General features: G+C 44.9%; 1 protein-coding gene across 4 annotated transcripts in view; it reads left to right on the plus strand.

The window, feature by feature from the left end:
* The window catches only part of SLC20A2 (solute carrier family 20 member 2), a 126,392-nt gene that overhangs the window by 1,631 nt on the left and 110,151 nt on the right, over nt 1-14,610 (plus strand). For 2 of the 4 annotated variants that reach the window (XM_038747484.1, XM_038747488.1), the window contains exon 1: nt 12,343-12,689. The exons of 1 other annotated variant lie outside the window; for it this stretch is intronic. The gene's annotated coding sequence lies outside the window, so the exon portion shown is untranslated. Of the gene's footprint in view, nt 1-12,341; nt 12,690-14,610 lie in introns of those variants that run through there. One more of the 4 variants, XM_038747487.1, reaches the window with a different exon arrangement.

The following is a 14,610-nucleotide window of genomic DNA, read 5'->3' on the forward strand; positions in this document are numbered from 1 at the left end:
AGGTGATCCGGTTGGTCGTCCCACGGGGGGCTCCCAGTCTTCATCCCCGTTTGACAGATGAGGGAACTGAGGCCCGGAGAAGCGAAGTAATAATAATAATAATGATGATAGCATCTATTGCACATAGTAAGCGCTTAATAAATCCATTATTATTGTTATTATTGCACTGGGGAGGTGACAAGGTGATCCGGTTGGTCGTCCCACGGGGGGCTCCCAGTCTTCATCCCCGTTTGACAGATGAGGGAACTGAGGCCCGGAGAAGTGAAGTAGTAATAATAATAATAATAATAATAATAATGATAATAGCATTTATTGCACATAGTAAGCGCTTAATAAATCCATTATTATTATCATTATTACGCTGGGGAGGTGACAAGGTGATCCGGTTGGTCGTCCCACGGGGGGCTCCCAGTCTTCATCCCCGTTTGACGGATGAGGGAACTGAGGCCCGGAGAAGTAAAGTGATAATAATAATAATGATGATGATAGCATTTATTGCGCATAGTAAGCGCTTAATAAATGCCATTATTATTATTATTATTATTGTTATTATTATTACGCTGGGGAGGTGACAAGGTGATCCGGTTGGTCGCCCCACATGGGGCTCCCAGTCTTCATCCCCGTTTGACAGATGAGGGAACTGAGGCCCGGAGAAGTGAAGTAGTAATAATAATAATAATAATAATAATAATAATAATAATGATAATAGCATTTATTGCACATAGTAAGCGCTTAATAAATCCATTATTATTATCATTATTGCGCTGGGGAGGTGACAAGGTGATCCGGTTGGTCGTCCCACGGGGGGCTCCCAGTCTTCATCCCCGTTTGACGGATGAGGGAACTGAGGCCCGGAGAAGTGAAGTAGTAATAATAATAATAATAATAATAATGATAATAGCATTTATTGCACATAGTAAGCGCTTAATAAATCCATTATTATTATCATTATTGCGCTGGGGAGGTGACAAGGTGATCCGGTTGGTCGTCCCACGGGGGGCTCCCAGTCTTCATCCCCGTTTGACGGATGAGGGAACTGAGGCCCGGAGAAGCGAAGTAATAATAATAATAATAATGATAGCATCTATTGCACATAGTAAGCGCTTAATAAATCCATTATTATTGTTATTATTGCACTGGGGAGGTGACAAGGTGACCCGGTTGGTCGTCCCACGGGGGGCTCACAGTCTTCATCCCCATTTGACAGATGAGGGAACTGAGGCCCTGAGAAGTGAAGTAATAGTAATAATAATAATGATGATAGCATTTATTGCGCATAGTAAGCGCTTAATAAATGCCATTATTATTATTATTATTATTGTGCTGAGGAGGTGACAAGGTGATCCGGTTGGTTGTCCCACGGGGGGCTCATGGTCTTCATCCCCATTTGACAGATGAGGGAACTGAGGCCCGGAGAAGTGAAGTGATAATAATAATAATAATAATAATTAATAGCATTTATTGTGCATAGTAAGCGCTTAATAAATGCTATTATTATTATTATTATTATTACTATTATTATTATTACACTGAGGAGGTGACAAGGTGATCCGGTTGGTTTTCCCACGTGGGGCTCACAGTCTTCATCCCCATTTGACAGATGAGGGAACTGAGGCCCGGAGAAGTGACGTAATAATAATAATAATGATAATGATGATGAGAGAATTTATTGCACGTAAGCGCTTAATAAATCCATTATTATTGTTATTATTATTATTAAGATTTTAGTATTTGCAAAGCACTGTTATGAGCGCTGGGGAGGTGACAAGGTGATCCGGTTGATTGTCCCACGGGGGCTCACAGTCTTCATCCCCATTTCACAGATGAGGGAGCTGAGGCGCGGAGAAGTGAAGTAATAATAATAATAATAATAATAATGATGATAGCATTTATTGCACATAGTAAGCACTTAATAAATGCCATTATTATTATTATTGCACTGGGGAGGTGACAAGGAGATCCGGTTCGTTGTCCCACGGGGGGCTCACAGTCTTCATCCCCATTTGACAGATGAGGGAACTGAGGCCCGGAGAAGTGAAGTAATAATAATGATGATGATAGCATTTATTGCACATAGTAAGCGCTTAATAAATGCCATTATTATTATTATTATTAAGCCTTACTATTGATCCGGTTGGTTGTCCCATGTGGGGCTCACAGTCTTCATCCCCATTTTACAGGTGAGGGAACTGAGGCCCAGAGAAGTGAAGTAATAATAATAATAATAATAATAATAATAATGATGATGAGAGCATTTATTGCACATAGTAAGCACTTAATAAATCCATTATTATTATTATTAAGATTTTACTATGTGCAAAGCGCTGTTCTGAGTCCTGGGGAGGTGACAAGGTGATCCAGTTGTCCCACATGGGGCTCACAGTCTTCATCCCCATTTGACAGGTGAGGGAACTGAGGCCCGGAGAAGTGAAGTAATAATAATGTTAGCATTTATTAAGCGCTTACTATGTGCAAAGCACTGTTCTAAGCGCTGGGGAGGTGACAAGGTGATCCGGTTGGTTGTCCCACGGGGGGCTCACAGTCTTCATCCCCATTTGACAGATGAGGGAGCTGAGGCGCGGAGAAGTGAAGTAATAATAATAATAATAATGATGATAGCATTTATTGCACATAGTAAGCGCTTAATAAATGCCATTATTATTATTATTAAGATTTTACTATTTGCAAAGCACTGTTATGAGCGCTGGGGAGGTGACAAGGTGATCCGGTTGGTCGTCCCACGTGGGGCTCACAGTCTTCATCCCCATTTGACAGATGAGGGAACTGAGGCCCGGAGAAGCAAAGTAATAATAATAATAATAATAATAATGATAGCATTTTTTGCACATAGTAAGCACTTAATAAATGCCATTATTATTATTATTAAGATTTTACTATGTGCAAAGCACTGTTCTAAGTGCTGGGGAGGTGACAAGGTGATCCGGTTGGTTGTCCCACGTGGGGCTCACAGTCTTCATCCCCATTTCACAGATGAGGGAACTGAGGCCCAGAGAAGCTAAGTAATAATAATAATGATAGCATTTATTGCACATAGTAAGCGCTTAATAAATGCCATTATTATTGTTATTATTATTATTATTATTACGCTGGGGAGGTGACAAGGTGATCCGGTTGGTTGTCCCACGGGGGCTCACCGTCTTCATCCCCATTTTACAGATGAGGGAACTGAGGCCTGGAGTAGTGAAGTAATAATAATGGTAGCGTTTATTAACCGCTTACTATGTACAAAGCACTGTTCTAAGCGCTGGGGAGGTGACAAGGTGATCCGGTTGTCCCACATGGGGCTCACAGTCTTCATCCCCATTTTATAGATGAGGGAACTGAGGCACGGAGAAGTTAAGTGACTCACCCAAAGTCACAGAGCTGACAAGTGGCGGATTCGGGATTTGAACCCACGACCTCTGACTCCAAAGCCCAGGCTCTTGCCACTGAGCCACGCTGCTTCTCTAAGCACTGAGGAGGTTACAAGGTGATCAGGTTGTCCCAGGGGGGGCTCCCAGTCTTCCTCCCCTTTTTACAGATGAGGTCACTGAGGCCCAGAGAAGTGAAGTGACTTGCCCAAAGTCACACAGCTGACAATTGGCAGAGTCGGGATTAGAACCCAGGACTTCAAACTCCAAAGCCCGGGCTCTTTCCACTGAGCCACGCTGCTTCTGTTGCCTCTTTGTAGTAATAATAATGACGGCATTTATTAAGCGCTTACTATGTGCAAAGCACTGTTCTAAGCGCTGGGGAGGTTGCAAGGTGATCAGGTTGTCCCACGGGGGTCCCACGGGGGGATAGGTCAGAGGAATTAATTAATTAATGATGGCATTTATTGAGCGCTTACTATGTGCAAAGCACCGTTCTAAGCGCCGGGGAGGTTGCAAGGTGATCAGGTTGTCCCACGGGGGACTCATGGTCTTAATCCCCATTTTACAGATGAGGGAACTGAGGCCTGGAGAAGTGAAGTGACCTGCCCAAAGTCACCCAGCTGACAGTTGGCGGAGCCGGGATTTGAACCCGTGACCTCTGACTCCAAAGCCCGGGCTGTTTCCACTGAGCCACGCTGCTTCTCACGTCCATTCATTCATTCATTTAATCGTACTTATTGAGCACTTAACTGTGTACAGAGCACTGTACTGAGCGCTTGGGAAGTCCAAGTTGGCAATATATAGAGACGGTCCCTACCCAACAGTGGGCTCACGGTCTAGAAGGGGGAGACAAACAACGAAACAAAACATGTGGACAGGTGTCAATGCCATCAATGTTCATGGTGGCAATCAATCAATCAAACAATCGTATTTATTGAGCGCTTACTGTGTGCAGAGCACTGTACTAAGCGCTTGGGAAGTCCAAGTTGGCAACATATAGAGACGGTCATCATCATCATCATCAATCGTATTTATTGAGCGCTTACTGTGTGCAGAGCACTGGACTAAGCGCTTGGGAAGTCCAAGTTGGCAACATAGAGAGACAGTCCCTACCCAACAGTGGGCTCACAGTCTAGAAGGGGGAGACAGAGAACAAAACCAAACATACTAACAAAATAAAATAAATAGAATAGATATGTACAAGTTAAATAAATAAATAAATAGAGTAATAAATATGTACAAACATATATACATACATACAGGTGCTGTGGGGAAGGGAAGGAGGTAAGATGAGGGGGATGGAGAGGGGGACGAGGGGGAGAGGAAGGAAGGGGCAAAGACCTTGTCTACAGAAGTACGTATTTGGGGACAACAGTTTTCAAAAGTTCTGCATCCTCTGACAGAAATGAGATTTCATGTCTCTGGAGGAGACATCCATCATCATCATCATCATCATCATCAATCGTATTTATTGAGCGCTTACTATGTGCAGAGCACTGTACTAAGCGCTTGGGAAGTACAAATTGGCAACATATAGAGACAGTCCCTACCCAACATTGGGCTCACAGTCTAAAAGGGGGAGACAGAGAACAAAACCAAACATACTAACAAAATAAAATAGAGTAGATATGTACAAGTAAAATAAATAAATAAATAGAGTAATAAATATGTACAAACATATATACATATGAAGCCACACAAAGGTGGACTGGGATATCAAGAAATGATTCCCAGCTTGGATGTCTCCCAAGGAGTACCCTCTACTGGGAAGGGGCCAGTGATTTTATCACGTTGACACACTGGGAATTTAGGAAAGCAACCGACGGTCAACATACTAACAAAATAAAATAAATAGAATAGATATGTACGAGTAAAATAAATAAATAAATAAATAGAGTAATAAATATGCACAAACATATATACATATGAAGCCACACAAAGGTGGACTGGGATATCAAGAAATGATTCCCAACTTGGCTGTCTCCCAAGGAGAACCCTCTACAGGGAAGGGGCCGGTGATTTTATCACGTTGACACACTGGGAATTTAGGAAAGCAACAGACGGTCAACATACTAACAAAATAAAATAAATAGAATAGATATGTACAAGCAAAATAAATAAATAAATAGAGTAATAAATATGTACAAACATATATACATATGAAGCCACACAAAGGTGGAGTGGGATATCAAGAAATGATTCCCAACTTGGCTGTCTCCCAAGGAGAACCCTCTACAGGGAAGGGGCCGGTGATTTTATCACGTTGACACACTGGGAATTTAGGAAAGCAACCGACGGTCAACATACTAACAAAATAAAATAAATAGAATAGATATGTACAAGTAAAATGAATAAATAAATAAATAGAGTAATAAATATGCACAAACATATATACATATGAAGCCACACAAAGGTGGAGTGGGATATCAAGAAATGATTCCCAACTTGGCTGTCTCCCAAGGAGTACCCTCTACAGGGAAGGGGCCGGTGATTTTATCACGTTGACACACTGGGAATTTAGGAAAGCAACAGGGCAGCCCGCTAAAACATGGAGTGGCCCCTCATGTACGTCCCATGGGTTGCTCCTTTCCTTGCCGCTCCGGGATTCTGCCTCTGGCTCCCAGCCCATCCAGTGCTCTGCACACAGTAAGCGCTCAATAAATACGATTGAATGAATGAATTTATTGAGCGCTTACTGTGTGCAGAGCACTGGGCTAAGCGCTTGGGAAGTACAAGTTGGCAACATGTAGAGACGAGCCCCGGAGCCCACTGTTGGGTAGGGACTGTCTCTACATGTTGCCAACTTGTACTGCCCAGGCGCTTAGTACAGCGCTCTGCACACAGTAAGCGCTCAATAAATACGATTGATTGATTGATTGTTGGGCCGGGACCATCTCTATAATAATAATAATAATAATGGCATTTGTTAAATGCTTACTACGTGCCAACGTCGTTCTAAACGCTGAGGAGGTTACAAGGTGATCAGGTTGACCCACGGGGGGCTCACAGTCTTTGTCCCCATTTTACAGGTGAGGTCACAGAGGCCCAGAGAATAATAATAATGGTGGCATTTATTAAGCACTTACTAGGTGCAAAGCACTGCTCTAAGCGCTGAGAAGTGAAGTGACTTGCCCAAAGCCACACAGCTGAAAATTGGTAGAGTCAGGATTAGAACCCAGGACTTCAGACTCCAAAGCCCGGGCTCTTTCCACTGAGCCACGCTGCTTCTGTTACCTCTTTGTGATAATAATAATGACGGCATTTATTAAGCACGTACCATGTGCCAAGCACCATTCTAGACGCTGAGGAGGTTAGAAGGTGATCAGGTTGTCCCACCGGGGGCTCACAGTCTTCATCCCCATTTTACAGATGAGGGAACTGAGGCCCAGAGAAGTGAAGTGACTTGCCCAAAGTCACACAGCTGACAGGTGGGGGAGCCGGGGTTTGAACCCATGACCTCTGGCTCCAAAGCCCAGGCTCGTTCCACTGAGCCACGCTGCTTCTCTAGTACAGTGCTCTGCACACAGTAAGCGCTCAGTAAATACGATTGAATGAATGAATGAATTTATTGAGCGCTTACTGTGTGCAGAGCACTGGGCTAAGCGTTTGGGAAGTACAAGTTGGCAACATATAGAGACGAGCCCCGTTGTTGGGCCGGGACCGTCTCTATAATAATAATAATGATGGCATTTATTAAGCGCTTACTATGTACCAAGCACCATTCTGAGCGCTGGGGAGGATACAAGGCGATCAGGTTGTCCCATGGGGGGGCTCACAGTCTTCATCCCCATTTTCCAGATGAGGCCCAGAGAAGTGACTTGCCCAAAGCCACACAGCTGACAATTGGCAGAGTCGGGATTAGAACCCGTTACCTCAGACTCCAAAGCCCGGGCTCTTTCCACTGAGCCACGCTGCTTCTGTTGCCTCTTTGTGGTAATACTAATGACGGCATTTATTAAGCGCTTACTATGTGCCGAGCGCCGTTCTGAGCGCTGAGGAGGTTACACAGCTCCAAAGCCCGGGCTCTTTCCACTGAGCGACACTGCTTCCCAAGCGCTTAGTACAGCGCTCTGCACACCGTAAGCGCTCAGTAAGTACGGCTGAATGAATCCGTCAGGCCCAGGGCGGCCTCTCCTCCTCCTCTGAGGGCGGTCGGGCTTGGAGGCGTGTGGGCCCGACGAAGCGTCGCGGAGCAAATCCTCACCATGGTATTCGTTAATTAATTTTCCTTACTATGGCATTTGTTAAGCGCTTACTCTGTGCCAAGCACTGTTCTAAGCGCTGGCGGGGGGGGGCTACAAGGGAATCAGGTTGTAATAGTAATTATTAGTAATAATAATAATAATAATAATGGCATTTGTTAAGCGCTTACTGTGTGCCAACATTGTTCTAAACGCTGAAGAGGTTACAAGGTGATCAGGTTGACCCACGGGCGGCTCACAGTCTTTGTCCCCGTTTTACAGATGAGGTCACAGAGGCCCAGAGAATAATAATAATAATAATAGTGGCATTTATTAAGCGCTTATTAGGTGCGAAGCACTGTTCTAAGCGCTGAGAAGTGAAGTGACTTGCCCAAAGCCACACAGCTGACAGTTGGCAGAGTCGGGATTAGAACCCGTTACCTCAGACTCCAAAGCTCACAGTCTCCATCCCCATTTTGCAGATGAGGGAGCTGAGGCCCAGGGAAGTGAAATGACTTGCGCAAGGTCACACAGCAGACAAGTGGAGGAGCTGGGATTAGAACCCAAGTCCCCTGACTCCCGAGCCCGGGCTCTTTCCGCTAATGCACGGTGCTCCTCTTAAGCGCCCACGATGTGCTAAGCGCTGTGCTGAGCGCTTGGGCGGAGACCAGGTCGTCAGGCTGGCCCACGTGGGGCTCACGGTCTTCATCCCCATAGAGGAGCAGCGTGGCTCAGTGGAAAGGGCCCGGGCTTTGGAGTCAGAGGTCATGGATTCGAATCCCGCTCCCCCACATGTCTGCTGTGTGACCTTGGGCAAGTCACTTAACTTCTCTGAGCCTCAGTTAGCTCATCTGTAAAATGGGGATTAAGACTGTGAGCCCCACGTGGGACAACCTGATCACCTTGTAACCCCCCCAGCGCTTAGAACAGCGCTGTGCACATAGTAAGCGCTTAACAAATGCCATTATTACTTATTATTATTATCCCCATTTTAAAGGCGAGGTAACTGAGGCCCAGAGAAGGGAAGCGGCTTGCCCAAGGCCACCCGGCAGACGAGCGGCAGAGCTGGGATTAGAACCCACGTCCTCTGGCTCCCCAGCCTGGGCTCTTTAATAATAATGATGATGATGGTATTTGTTAAGCGCTCACTATGTGCCAAGCGCTGGGGTAGATACAAGGTAATGAGGATGTCCCACATGGGGCTCACTCTTAATCCCCATTTTACAGATGAGGGTACTGAGGCCCAGAGAAGGGAAGTGGCTTGCCAGAGGTCACACAGCAGACAAGTGGCGGAGCCGGGATTAGAACCCACAACCTCCAACTCTTTCCGCTGAGCCACGCTGCTGCAGCAGCCGAAGTATCCCCATTTTACAGATGAGGGAACCGAGGCCCAGAGAAGGGAAGTGGCTTGCCAAAGGTCACACAGCAGACAAGTGGCGGAGCCGGGATTAGAACCCACAACCTCCAACTCTTTCCGCTGAGCCACGCTGCCGCAGCAGCCGAAGTATCCTGTCAGCTCTGTCGCGTGGTCCGCTCCCGAGCGCTTAGCGCAGTGCCCTGCGCACAGCGGGCACTCCGTAAATGACACCGGTGGTGTTTGTTAAGCACTTACTATGTGCCAAGCGCCGTTCTAAGCGCCCGGGCGGAGACCAGGTAACCGGGTTGTCATCATCATCATCATCATCAGTCGTATTTATTGAGCGCTTACTATGTGCAGAGCACTGTACTAAGCGCTTGGGAAGTACAAATTGGCAACATATAGAGACGGTCCCTACCCAACAGTGGGCTCACAGTCTAAAGGGGGGAGACCTAGAGGGGCTACTGATTCTGACGGGAGAGGAAGTTGTCCCACGTGGGGCTCACAGTCATCATCCCCGTTTGGCAGCGGAGGGCACCGAGGCCCAGAGACGCGGACCGACTTGCCCGAGGTCGCACAGCTGACAGGTGGCGGAGGCGGGATCCGAACCCACGACCCGTGACTTCCAAAGTGGGCCACGCGGAGGAGGAAGAGGAGCCCGGGGGGCGGTGGTGGAGGTGAGGTCCGCAGGCAGGTTCCCACGCTTCGCAGAGCCGCGGCCCCGGTCACCCACGCGGAAGGGGCCGAAGCCGGCGAAAGGTTAATTGTGAAATCCCGAAGCGGCCAAAGCAGTGGCCCCCCCCGGGAAGGACGGCAAACACGGGGCCTAAACTGATAGGCCACCCCTCCGCACCCTCAGTTTAATTAGTCCACCAAGGTCACTTTCGCTGTACCACCCACCTTCGGACAACGCGTCTTCAGGAGCCTTAAATCCCGGATAGTCCTTCGGGAAAGAAATCAGACCGTGCTGGATGCGTCCGAGCACCTGGGACTGCACCTTGAAAGCGTCCGGGGTTGCGGAGGTGTAGTACCGTTACCCGGTGATGTAACTTTGGGGGATATATGTTGCCAATTTGTACTTCCCAAGCGCTTAGTACAGTGCTCTGCACATAGTGAGCGCTCAATAAATACGATTGATGATGATGACGGTGATATATAGCCGCCGCGAGGCGTGGATTATATAGGACTCAGTAGCCAACGTGAAGCGCACCTTTGACGAGGACGCTTCCTGGAGGCAGGATACACTTCACAGCGCCTTCGGATGAGAAGTCGAAATGCATCATCATCATCATCGATCGTATTTATTGAGCACTTACTATGTGCAGAGCACTGTACTAAGCGCTTGGGAAGTACAAATTGGCAACACATAGAGACAGTCCAGTATGCCTGCGTCTGTTTTAAGAGGGAAGATTACCATTCCGCGGATAAATTAGAATGTATGGAAACATACGTAGAATGTATGTTTGGAGTGTATGGAACGTACATAGAATGTATGTATAAATTAGTACAGTGCTAAGCACTTAGTACAGTGCTCTGCACATAGTAAGCGCTCAATAAATACGATTGGTGGTGTATGGAAGCAGCCTCTCCATAACAGACATAACATTGTGGAAGCTGCCTCTCCATAACAGACATAACATTGTGACTCAGAGTAAATTGGGTCTTTATTTAAAGGGCAATAGTCGGAAATCGTTTGGGGTAATTGCGTCTTTATTTAAAGGGCAATAGTCGGAAATCGTTTGGGGTAATACGCGGACTACTAGTTTTTATGCATTTTTTTATCCGTCCGGTACAGTGCATGTATCATGGCCGTAGGGAAGAAAATAGGGAAACAGTAAACCCACGACTTTAGTTCCCGGACAAGTAGTTCCTACATGACCTTAATAAAACTGGGGCAAACATAATTTTACGTGTTGGGTTACATTTGTACACTTCAAGTTTTTCTAATTATCTGGCCCAATTACAATAAAACCACCAGTGAGCCCTGGTGTCCCGGAGAAATGAACACTGAGCCAATTAACTGTTTCCTGTGTCTTCAACGCTTTGGCATTCTATGATTATTTGTGAATTTATAAATATGAATTATATGGATGTATAGAGGGGTTATATGGATGTATAGAGAGTTTTTATGGATGTATAGGGAGGTGTATCCATATATTGTCATTGTCGTTCAAAGAAACCTCTACTGGTACAATTCACCTGTGGGTGTGTATGTGTCTGGAAAGGCCAGTGCGGGACTCAAAGTTCAAAACTGCACTGCACAGAGACAGACTTTTGTTGCGCTGTTATGAGTGGTGGTTGCAGTTCCTGGCCCCGTTTTTGTCTTTTTTTTCTAAATTAAATGTAAATAATCGATTTAGTACAGAAAGAAAACTGAAGAAATCAGACATTGGAAAGAACATCAGTAGAATGTTCTATGGGAATGTGGCATTTACAGTAGTCATGGGTTTTATGGTTATTCGTATTTGAGGATGTCGATACAGTTTTCCAGAGCCCCCTGAGACAGCTCAACATCCAGTGTAACCAACTGATGTGAACTTCAATTTCATGTTTTCCCATTTGGACATCAGTTTGTTACGCATTTGCTCGGGATATTCCGGTGATTTCTTTTTTTTTTTAAAGCCGAGACATTGTACGTTAGCTCTAACGTCTCATCTAACGATAATTTCTAGGACTTGCAGTGGTAAAAGTGCTAAAACTGTCGATGAGGTCTTGTCGAGTTGGCGTGTTGAAAGAGATTAAAGTGATGAAGTGATTTTCCTAGGGTGTGGAGAGCAGTAAAAGCCTGGGGAGCTTTTGCTTTTCTCTCTCCTCACAAAGACAAAATATTTTCAATGTGAATAAAGTTTAGGAATCTTCCTTACTCATTTCAATTTAGCTGTATGGGGAAGGGATGAGGATTGGAGAGTATCTAGTTTGCTGAGGCTACTGTGAGTGTGGGTGGACATTCTAAGCCTATCAAAGAAATTGGTATTAATCCAAGTCCAGTCCCTTGCAAAATTGTTAACGTTTCAGTGTGCATGCTGTTGAGCATTGCGGATCGTGTAAAAAAAGGGAAAGATGCACATTTATTTGGAGGGTGGGGATTCTAACCTGTGTGGTTGTCTCTTGACATTTTCTGTGTGTTAGTCCTTTCTTCACTCTGATATTTACCGCCAGGAAATGAATTAAAAGTACCTGCCACAGTGCATTGTTAATTTGAGAATGAAGTAATGAATGATACTTTTTATCTCATACTCTGCCCTACCTGCAGAACCCCCAATGGAAGTAATTTAGTAGCGTAATTGCTTCTATGCTATTCCAATTCATCCAATTTACTTTTTGCCTTTGCTGAGGAATGATCTACTGTTCGTTCTGAGCTGCAAATGCAGATACTCCTTAATGTCTCCAGCAAAGGAATCTGCCCAGGACTCTGCGCCAAAGAGATTTCAGGACGTAAAAACGTGCCAGAGGGTTTCATTTCATACCTGGAATAAAATGGTTTGGAAGCACGCCGGGGATACGGATCGGGCAACGAAAATAAAGTTTAGGAAGAAAAGCAGTACTCTGGACATCCCAGAATTACCTTTTCTTAGGAACAGATTGGATACTATTTTGGGCAAAAGGCCGTCCGTATAAAGCTAGGGAGTCTGAGTGACGTCACGGTGCTGCAATCTAACAGACCCACAAGCCAGCTGTCTAGGAATTGGAGGAAGAAGCTTATCCTGGAATGAAGCATCCAACAGCAGAGCACAGTCCAAGCTTAGCAGCAGGCAGGGAAGGACGCCCTACCTTCAGGTACAGTGTTTGATACTGTTTCTCAGCTGCTTTATGAAGTTGTTAATTAATCGTCTATTAGTTATAGAATTTATGAAATAGAAATGACACTAGTGATGCCATTTTAAAATGTATATGAACAAATATGGGGTAGCGCTACATCAGAGAAACGATTCATAGTTACGGATGCTCTCCGGAAACCTCTTCTATTGTACACATGGCGTACATTTGGAAGCGTGGAAGTTTTTAAAAAGATTTCATCACGTAAAAACTTTAATCGGTATTTGCTAGTGGCTAATGTCTAAGCTCAGCACTTCCTTCTAGTGTAGACTGTTAGGCAGTTTACCTTATATCTTAAATCGATCTGCCCGTATACCCTGAAATAATTTTTCAATCAATCAATCGTATTTATTGAGCGCTTACTATGTGCAGAGCACTGTACTAAGCGCTTGGGAAGTACAAATTGGCATCACATAGAGACAGTCCCTACCCAACAGTGGGCTCACAGTCTAAAAGGGGGAGACAGAGAACAGAACCAAACATACCAACAAAATAAAATAAGTAGGATAGAAATGTACAAGCAAAATAAATAAATAAATAAATAAATAAATAGAGTAATAAATATGTACAACTATATATACATATATACATATATATATATATACACATATATACATAAAATAAACGATTTTCCTAATCGTTTATGCTCGGAGAATCTTTCCTAATCCAGTGCATTGTTTTACTACCAAATTCTGCCCTAAGGACACATGCGATCTATTGCACACAATTCAGTAAGATGCTATAGCACTTTACTCACCAAATATATTTGCATAATCAAGTCTACTGTGTACAAGCACTGTACTAAGCACTAGGGAAAGTATACTACCACAGAATTGGTAGACATGATCCCTGCCCACAGAGAGCTTACAGCCTACAGAGGAAGACAGACATAAAAGGAGATTAGGGATTGGAGAAATAACAGAGAATAAGAATACTTACACAAGTATTGTGGGGCTGAGGCAGAGTAGTATTATTTCCATGAGACACATTTTCATGGCGTTTCAAATGAAGTCTATCTTAAGGTATAGTAAGTGTCTTAGAATTCATATTAAAAAGTTCACCTTAACTTGATGTTTCAACCCCAAGCGTGTCCTAGAGGGAAAACCATGGATTGGGACTCAGGAGACCCAGGGCCTAGTCCCAGCTCTATCACTTGCCTGTGACCTTGGGCAAGGCACTTAAGTCTTCTGTGTTTGTTTCCTCATGGAAGATGTTCATCCCCCCACCCCACTTCAACTTTCTGGCCCAGGAACACTAACTGATCTGCTTATCCTGCATGTACCCTGGTGCTTAGCACAGTGTGCCTCACCAACTGGGTGGTCAATAAGCGCTACTTCTACTACTTAGCGGACTGTGAACATTTAATAATCACCGTCACTGTTTTAAATAGCTTTTGCTAAAAACTCCTCAGGACCCTCCAGTGGCTACCCATCTACCTCCGCATCGGACGGACGCTCCTTACCTGTGGCTTTAAAGCCCTCAAGTCGCTTGCTCCATTCCACCTCACCACACTAATCCCTGCTACAACCCAGCCCGCACACTGTGCTCCTCTAGCTCCAGCTTACTGACTGTGCCCCAATCATCATCATCAATCGTATTTATTGAGCGCTTACTATGTGCAGAGCACTGTGCTAAGCGCTTGGGAAGTCCAAATTGGCAACATATAGAGACAGTCCCTACCCAACAGTGGGCTCACAGTCGAAAAGGGGGAGACAGAGAACAAAACCAAACATGCTAACAAAATAAAATAAATAGAATAGATATGTACAAATAAAATAAATAAATAGAGTAATAAATATGTACAAACATATATACAGTTGCTGTGGGGAAGGGAAGGAGGTAAGATGGGGGGATGGAGAGGGGGACGAGGGGGAGAGGAAGG

The sequence above is a fragment of the Tachyglossus aculeatus genome, chromosome 5, assembly GCF_015852505.1.
Source record: "Tachyglossus aculeatus isolate mTacAcu1 chromosome 5, mTacAcu1.pri, whole genome shotgun sequence".
In the NCBI taxonomy this organism is placed as follows: domain Eukaryota; kingdom Metazoa; phylum Chordata; class Mammalia; order Monotremata; family Tachyglossidae; genus Tachyglossus; species Tachyglossus aculeatus.